The following is a 10202-nucleotide window of genomic DNA, read 5'->3' on the forward strand; positions in this document are numbered from 1 at the left end:
AATTTGCATTTCCCTGATGACTAGCGATGTGCACATCCTTTCGTGTGTCTGTTGGCCATCTGAATTTCTTCTTTGGAGAAGTGACTGTTCAGATCCTGTGCCCATTTTTTTATTGGATTATTTGCTTTTTGTTTGTTGAGGTATGTGAGCTCTTTATGTATTTTGGATGTCAACCCTTTATCGGATCTGTCATTTATGAACATATTCTCCCATACTGTAGGATGTCTTTTTGTTCTACTGATGGTATCCTTTGCTGTAAAGAAGCTTTTCAGCTTGATGTAGTCCCACTTGTTCATTTTTGCTTTTGTTTTCCTTGCCCGGGGAAACATGTTCATGAAGAAGTTGCTCATGTTTATGTCCAAGAAATTTTTGCCTATATTTTTTCCTAAGAGTTTTATGGTTTATGACTTACATTCAGGTCTTTGATCCATTTTGAGTTTACTTTTGTGTATGGGGTTAGACAATGATCCAGTTTCATTCTCTTACATGTAGCTGTCCAGTTTTGCCAACACTAGCCTTCCCCATTTTAATGATAATACCATCCTTCCAGTTACTTAGGCCAAAAACCTTTCTGTCACTCTTGTCTGGTTTCTTTTATTCACACCTCCACATGCAATCAGTCAAGAAATATTATTTGCTCCATGTTTATAATATATCCAAAATCTACTTTTTACCACTTCATTGGTCCAGAATACCATTATTTCTCACATGATTACAATAGCCTCCTAACTACCCACCCTGCTTCCCATCCTCCCCCACTCCTTCCAGTCCATTCACACTAGAATGAAGAGTCATCTTTTAGAATATAAGGCAGATCACAACACTCCTCTGTTCAAAACTCTCCAGCAGCCCCCTACTTTACTCAAAGTACAAGGTCTAAAAGGCCTGAACATCTGGTCCCATTACCTTCTTGTTCTCATTTCCTACTATTCTTCCTCTACTTCACTTCTTCCAAACAAACTAGCCCCCTCATAGCTCTTCAAGCATGCCAGGCACACTTCCACCTTTCAAAGTCATCATTCTCTCTGCGTAAGCTTTTCCCTCAGATAGCTGCACGTTCATTCCCTCACCTCTTTGAAGTCTTTGCTCAAATGTCACTTTCTAGTGAGGGCCTACTGGACCATCCAACTCAACACACCTTGTCCCCCTTTTCCTGCTTGATTTTCCCCCAAAGCGTTTGTCACCTCCAACATACTACACATAATTAACTTATTTCAGTAAGTTCACTGTCTCCCTGATCAGAATGGAAACTTTGTGACACAAGCACTGCTGTAATCTCCAGTGCCTAAAACAGTAACTGGCACATGGAAATAATCTAGATGGGAAGAAATTATGGTGGCTTCTAGGAAAGATGTTATTTTTGCTAAAATATATAAACAGTGGGTGATGAAAATGAGGACTAAATAAAATTCCTTATAAAAATAAGGGTACCTGGGAGAGGGGCGGAAGATGGCGGCGTGAGTAGAGCAGCGGAAATCTCCTCCCAAAACAACATATATCTATGAAAATATAACAAAGACAACCCTTCCTAGAATAAAGACCAGAGGACACAGGACAATATCCAGACCACATCCACACCTGAGAGAACCCAGCGCCTCGCGAAGAGGGTAAGATACAAGCCCCGGCCCGGCGGGAGCCGAGCGCCCCTCCCCCCAGCTCCCGGCGGGAGAAGAGCAGGCAGAGCGGGAGGGAGACGGAGCCCAGGGCTGCCGAACACCCAGCCCCAGCCATCCGGGCCAGAGTGCAGGGCCCTCGATACTGGGAAAACAGGGCAGCAAGAACAGTGAGCAGGCACTGGAGGCTGGGCGACAGAGGACATAAGAAAAGCGCGTGACCATTTTTTTTTTTTTTTTGCTTTTTTGCTGCTTTGTTTTGGCGAGCGCTTTTTGGAAGTCGTAAAGGGACAGGGACCCCAATACTAGGGAAACAGGGCAGAAAGACCGGTGAGCAGAGGCCTGAGGCTGGCACCGGAGAATAAAGAAAAACGAACGACCACCTTTTTTTTTTAATTAAAAAAAATTTTTTTTTTTAATTAAAAAAATTTTTTTTCTTGTTTTTTTTTGTGGTCATTGTTTCGTTTTGGCGGGTGCTTTTTGGAAGTCTTAAAGGGGCAGGGCGGGTCACTTAATCCAGAGGTAGGGAATACGGGATCTCTGGGCACCCTAACCCCTGGGCTGCAGGGAGCAGGGAGGCCCCTTACGGAGATAAATAGCCTCCCAGCAGCTCCTGCTCCAACGCAACTCCACCATTTTGGAGCAGCTGCCCGAGCCAGGCCACGCCCACAGCAACAGCGGAGATTAACTCCATAGCAGCCGGGCAGGAAGCAGAAACCCTGTCTGCGCGCAGCTGCGCAGCACAAGCCACTAGAGGCCGCTGTTCTCCCAGGAGAGGAGGGCCACAAACCAACAAGAAAGGAAGTCCTTCCAGCCGTCACTCGTCCCAGTTCTGCAGACTATTCCTATCACCATGAAAAGGCAAAGCTACAGGCAGACAAAGATCACAGAGACAACACCAGAGAAGGAGACAGACCTAACCAGTCTTCCTGACAAAGAATTCAAAATAAGAATCATAAACATGCTGACAGAGATGCAGAGAAATACGCAAGAAAAATGGGATGAAGTCCGGAAAGAGATCACAGATGCCAGAAAGGAGATCGCAGAAATGAAACAAACTCTGGAAGGGTTTATAAGCAGAATGGATAGAATGCAAGAGGCCATTGATGGAATTGAAATCAGAGAACAGGAACGCATAGAAGCTGACATAGAGAGAGACAAAAGGATCTCCAGGAATGAAACAATATTAAGAGAACTGTGTGACCAATCTAAAAGGAACAATATCCGTATTATAGGGGTCCCAGAAGAAGAAGAGAGAGGCAAAGAGATGGAAAGTACCTTAGAAGAAATAATTGCTGAAAACTTCCCTACACTGGGGGAGGAAGTAATCAAACAGACCACGGAAATACACAGAACCCCCAACAGAAAGGATCCAAGAAGGGCAACACCAAGACACATAATAATTAAAATGGCAAAGATCAAGGACAAGGAAAGAGTGTTAAAGGCAGCTAGAGAGAAAAAGGTCACCTATAAAGGGAAACCCATCAGGCTAACGTCAGATTTCTCAACAGAAACCCTACAGGCCAGAAGAGAATGGCATGATATATTTAATACAATGAAACAGAAGGGCCTTGAACCAAGGATACTGTATCCAGCACGACTATCATTCAAATATGACGGTGGTATTAAACAATTCCCAGACAAACAAAAGCTGAGGGAATTTGCTTCCCACAAACCACCTCTACAGAACATCTTACAGGGACTGCTCTAGATGGGAGCACTCCTAGAAGGAGCACATCACAAAACACCCAACATATGAAGAATCGAGGAGGAGGAACAAGAAGGGAGAGAAGAAAAGAATCTCCAGACAGTGTATATAACAGCTCAATAAGCGAGCTAAGTTAGGCAGTAAGATACTAAAGAGGCTAACCTTGAACCTTTGGTAACCACGAATTTAAAGCCTGCAATGGCAATAAGTACATATCTTTCAATAGTCACCCTAAATGTTAATGGGTTGAATGCACCAATCAAAAGACACAGAGTAACAGAATGGATAAAAAAGCAAGACCCATCTATATGTTGCTTACAAGAAACTCACCTCAAACCCAAAGACATGTACAGACTAAAAGTCAAGGGATGGAAAAACATATTTCAAGCAAACAACAGTGAGAAGAAAGCAGGGGTTGCAGTACTAATATCAGACAAAATAGACTTCAAAACAAAGAAAGTAACAAGAGAGAAGGACACTACATAATGATAAAGGGCTCAGTCAAACAAGAGGATATAACCATTCTAAATATATATGCACCCAACACAGGAGCACCAGCATATGTGAAACAAATACTAACAGAACTAAAGGGGGATATAGACTGCAATGCATTCATTCTAGGAGACTTCAACACACCACTCACCCCAAAGGATAGATCCACTGGGCAGAAAATAAGTAAGGACACGGAAGCACTGAACAACACAGTAGAGCAGATGGACCTAATAGACATCTATAGAACTCTACATCCAAAAGCAGCGGGATATACATTCTTCTCAAGTGCACATGGAACATTCTCCAGAATAGACCACATACTAGGCCACAAAAAGAGCCTCAGAAAATTCCAAAAGATTGAAATCCTACCAACCAACTTTTCAGACCACAAAGGCATAAAACTAGAAATAAACTGTACAAAGAAAGCAAAGAGGCTCACAAACACATGGAGGCTTAACAACACGCTCCTAAATAATCAATGGATCAATGACCAAATCAAAATGGAGATCCAGCAATATATGGAAACAAATGACAACAACAACACTAAGCCCCAACTTCTGTGGGACACAGCAAAAGCAGTCTTAAGAGGAAAGTATATAGCAATCCAAGCATATTTAAAAAAGGAAGAGCAATCCCAAATGAATGGTCTAATGTCACAATTATCGAAATTGGAAAAAGAAGAACAGAGGAGGCCTAAGGTCAGCAGAAGGAGGGACATAATAAAGATCAGAGAAGAAATAAATAAAATTGAGAAGAATAAAACAATAGCAAAAATCAATGAAACCAAGAGCTGGTTCTTCGAGAAAATAAACAAAATAGATAAGCCTCTAGCCAGACTTATTAAGAAGAAAAGAGAGTCAACACAAATCAACAGTATCAGAAACGAGAAAGGAAAAATCACGACGGACCCCACGGAAATGCAAAGAATTATTGGAGAATACTATGAAAACCTATATGCTAACAAGCTGGGAAACCTAGGAGAAATGGACAACTTCCTAGAAAAATATAACCTTCCAAGATTGACCCAGGAAGAAACAGAAAACCTAAACAGACCAATTACCAGCAACGAAATTGAAGAGGTAATCAAAAAACTACCAAAGAACAAAACCCCCGGGCCAGATGGATTTACCTCGGAATTTTATCAGACATACAGGGAAGACATAATACCCATTCTCTTTAAAGTTTTCCAAAAAATAGAGGAGGAGGGGATACTCCCAAACTCATTCTATGAAGCTAACATCACCCTAATACCAAAACCAGGCAAAGACCCCACCAAAAAAGAAAACTACAGACCAATATCCCTGATGAACGTAGATGCAAAAATACTCAACAAAATATTAGCAAACCGAATTCAAAAATACATCAAAAGGATCATACACTATGACCAAGTGGGATTCATTCCAGGGATGCAAGGATGGTACAACATTCGAAAGTCCATCAACATCATCCACCACATCAACAAAAAGAAAGACAAAAACCACATGATCATCTCCATAGATGCTGAAAAAGCATTTGACAAAGTTCAACATCCATTCATGATAAAAACTCTCAGCAAAATGGGAATAGAGGGCAAGTACCTCAACATAATAAAGGCCATCTATGATAAACCCACAGCCAACATTATATTGAACAGCGAGAAGCTGAAAGCATTTCCTCTGAGATCGGGAACTAGACAGGGATGCCCACTCTCTCCACTGTTATTTAACATAGTACTGGAGGTCCTAGCCACGGCAATCAGACAAAATAAAGAAATACAAGGAATCCAGATTGGTAAAGAAGAAGTTAAACTGTCACTATTTGCAGATAACATGATACTGTACATAAAAAACCCTAAAGACTCCACCCCAAAACTACTAGAACTGATATCGGAATACAGCAAAGTTGCAGGATACAAAATCAACACACAGAAATCTGTGGCTTTCCTATATACTAACAATGAACCAACAGAAAGAGAAATCAGGAAAACAACTCCATTCACAATTGCATCAAAAAAAATAAAATACCTAGGAATAAACCTAACCAAAGAAGTGAAAGACTTATACTCTGAAAACTACAAGTCACTCTTAAGAGAAATTAAAGGGGACACTAACAGATGGAAACTCATCCCATGCTCGTGGCTAGGAAGAATTAATATCGTCAAAATGGCCATCCTGCCCAAAGCAATATACAGATTTGATGCAATCCCTATGAAACTACCAGCAACATTCTTCAATGAACTGGAACAAATAATTCAAAAATTCATATGGAAACACCAAAGACCCCGAATAGCCAAAGCAATCCTGAGAAAGAAGAATAAAGTAGGGGGGATCTCACTCCCCAACTTCAAGCTCTACTATAAAGCCATAGTAATCAAGACAATTTGGTACTGGCACAAGAGCAGAGCCACAGACCAATGGAACAGACTAGAGAATCCAGACATTAACCCAGACATATATGGTCAATTAATATTTGATAAAGGAGCCATGGACATACAATGGCGAAATGACAGTCTCTTCAACAGGTGGTGCTGGCAAAACTGGACAGCCACATGTAGGAGAATGAAACTGGACCATTGTCTAACCCCATATACAAAAGTAAACTCAAAATGGATCAAAGACCTGAATGTAAGCCATGAAACCATTAAACTCTTGGAAGAAAACATAGGCACAAACCTCTTAGACATAAACATGAGTGACCTCTTCTTGAACATATCTCCCCGGGCAAGGAAAACAACAGCAAAAATGAGTAAGTGGGACTATATTAAGCTGAAAAGCTTCTGTACAGCAAAAGACACCATCAATAGAACAAGAAGGATCCCTACAGTATGGGAGAATATATTTGAAAATGACACATCCGATAAAGGCTTGACGTCCAGAATATATAAGGAGCTCTCACACCTCAACAAACAAAAAACAAATAACCCAATTAAAAAATGGGCAGAGGAACTGAACAGACAGTTCTCCAAAAAAGAAATACAGATGGCCAACAGACATATGAAAAGATGCTCCACATCGCTAATTATCAGAGAAATGCAAATTAAAACTACAATGAGGTATCACCTCACACCAGTAAGGATGGCTGCCATCCAAAAGACAAACAACAACAAATGTTGGCGAGGCTGTGGAGAAAGGGGAACCCTCCTACACTGCTGGTGGGAATGTAAGTTAGTTCAACCATTGTGGAAAGCAGTATGGAGGTACATCAAAATGCTCAAAACAGACTTACCATTTGACCCAGGAATTCCACTCCTAGGAATTTACCCTAAGAACGCAGCAATCAAGTTTGAGAAAGACAGATGCACCCCTATGTTTATTGCAGCACTATTTACAATAGCCAAGAATTGGAAGCAACCTAAATGTCCATCAATAGATGAATGGATAAAGAAGATGTGGTACATATACACAATGGAATACTACTCAGCTATAAGAAAAGGGCAAATCCAATCATTTGCAGCAACATGGATGGAGCTGGAGGGTATTATGCTCAGTGAAACAAGCCAAGCGGAGAAAGAGAAATACCAAATGATTTCACTTATCTGTGGAATATAAGAACAAAGGAAAAACTGAAGGAACAAAACAGCAGCAGAATCACAGAACTCAAGAATGGACTAACAGGTACCAAAGGGAAAGGGACTGGGGAGGATGGGTGGGTAGGGAGGGATAAGGGGGGGAGAAGTAAGGGGGAATTAAGATTAACATGCATGGGGGGGGTAGGAGAAAAGGGAGGGCTGTACAACACAGAGAAGGCAAGTAGTGATTCTACAACATTTTGCTATGCTGATGGACAGTGACTGTAAAGGGGTTTATAGGGGAGACCTGGTATAGGGGAGAGCCTAGTAAACATAATATTCGTCATGTAAGTGTAGATTAGTGATACCAAAAACAAAGCAAAAAAAAAAAAAAAAAAAAGGGCAGTTCCTGTGTGGTAACCTCCAACGAGTTCTACACAAGGGTATAAAGGGCATATAAAAGTGTAGGCAAAGGGTCTGTTTGTGTTTATACAGAGGATCAAAGCCTAATTGGGCTACCCCGAAAATGAACTAAGATACGATATGAAAAAGAACTTCCAACATCAGCACTCTCTGGAAGACTCATGCCAGAAGATGATCATCAAAAACCCCAACAAAGATCCACGCACTGCTACAGGTGTAGATGCACTCATCCCACCAGTTCCTGGACTTGCCATGGGAATGAGGAAGGAGATATCTAAGGTGGCCTGTGCATACAGTAAAACAACAAAATTGGACTAGATCTATACTGTTGGAACTCAACCAAGAATTTGGAGAAGTGCAAATTGTAGCGCTCCAAAGTCTTACAACTACAAACTATTTATTGTTAAAAGAACATATGGCATGTGAACAGTCCCCAGGAATGGGTTGTTTTAATTTGTCTGATTTCTCTCAGACTGTTCAAGTTCATTTGGACAATATCCACCATATCATAGATAAGTTTTCACAAATGCCTAAGGTGCCTAACTGGTTTTCTTGGTTTCACTGCAGATGGCTGGTAATTACAGATATGCTTTGGTTATGTAACTATACTCCTATTATGTTAATGTGTGTGTGCAATTTAAGTAGTAGCTTAAAACCTATACATGCTGAAGTTACTCTACAAGAAGATATATCAAAGAAATAATCAATCTTCCCATGTTTTCTTCCGCCTGCTACTTCTATAGCTTTTCTTCTTCCTTCCTAATTACAACCCTTAAATAGAATTCGTGCCTCATATCAAATTTACCGAGTATCATAATTCTTCCAAGTGGTAAAGATACCTCAAGACAAATGCTGGGCATAGAAGCCACAGGGCATAAATATGCAAAGAAGTAAAAAGCTAACTTTTTCAAACAATAAGGCTTCTCTCTCACTTACCAACTTCACATTTCCCTGTATGGCCCCGGAAGATGACTGGTTAGCCAGAGACGGGTAAGATTCCTCAAGGGAGGAACAACCTAAGACAGGCACAGTCGCAGGGGGGCCATCAGGTGAGAAATTGGGGATCAACAGAGGTGAGGCTTAGAACCTCACCCCCCCGTTCTGAGAGAAATCTTCTGCATACGTGGATGTTTTATTGCCCTGGTCTAGCTTGGATTAACACATAGTCTACAGGCACACACCTGATCATCTACATGTGCTCTCTTACAACACTAAACTATGTTTTCTACCTTTATCTTGTATCTACCTACCACTTCAGCATTTTATTAAAAATAATAATAATAGAGAAATGTGGTATCCACATATAAATCAAGTATAAAAACCAAATGAGTATTCATATTTGAACTGACTGTTTATAGTTCATAATGCATGAGCAAAACCGAAAGTTTCTGTGATGACTGCCCTTGTACTGTTCACTATGTAACTTATTCATTATGTAAGAATTTGTTCTACATGTAAAAACTTGTTTGTTATGCCTCAGAAGATTGGAGACTGACAAAAATTAGGCTTGGGGTGGAATAATGATTGTGCATTGAGCATTGACTCCCCTATACAGAATTTTATTGTCGTTAACAACCATTTGATCAATAAATATGAGAGATGCCCTCAAAAAAAAAAAAAAAAAAAAAGGACAGACTTCCAATGGTAAAATAAATTAGTAACCGGGATGTAAGGTATAGCATAAGGAATATAGTCAAGATATTGTAACAGCCTGGTAGGGTGATAGCTGGAACCTAGAATTATGTATATAAATGTTCTACCACTGTGTTGTACACTTGAAACTCATGTAATGTAATACTCTGTGTCAACTACCCTTCAATAAAAAATAATTATTAAAAAAAAAAAAAAAAAAAAAAAAAGAACATATGGCATGTGAACGGTCCCCAGGAATGGGTTGTTTTGATTTGTCTGATTTCTCTCAGACTGTTCAAGTTCGGTTGGACAGTGTCCGCCATGTCATGGATAAGTTTTCGCAAATGCCTGAGGTGCCTAACTGGTTTTCTTGGTTTCACTGGAGATGGCTGGTAATTACAGATATGCTTTGGTTATGTAACTATACTCCTATTATGTTAATGTGTGTGTGCAATTTAAGTAGTAGCTTAAAACCTATACATGCTGAAGTTACTCTACAAGAAGATATATCAAAGAAATAATCAATCTTCCCATGTTTTCTTCCGCCTGCTACTTCTATAGCTTTTCTTCTTCCTTCCTAATTACAACCCTTAAATAGAATTCGTGCCTCATATCAAATTTACCGAGTATCATAATTCTTCCAAGTGGTAAAGATACCTCAAGACAAATGCTGGGCATAGAAGCCACAGGGCATAAATATGCAAAGAAGTAAAAAGCTAACTTTTTCAAACAATAAGGCTTCTCTCTCACTTACCAACTTCACATTTCCCTGTATGGCCCCGGAAGATGACTGGTTAGCCAGAGACGGGTAAGATTCCTCAAGGGAGGAACAACCTAAGACAGGCAC

Source organism: Manis pentadactyla, chromosome 6 (genome assembly GCF_030020395.1).
Source record: "Manis pentadactyla isolate mManPen7 chromosome 6, mManPen7.hap1, whole genome shotgun sequence".
NCBI lineage: Eukaryota > Metazoa > Chordata > Mammalia > Pholidota > Manidae > Manis > Manis pentadactyla.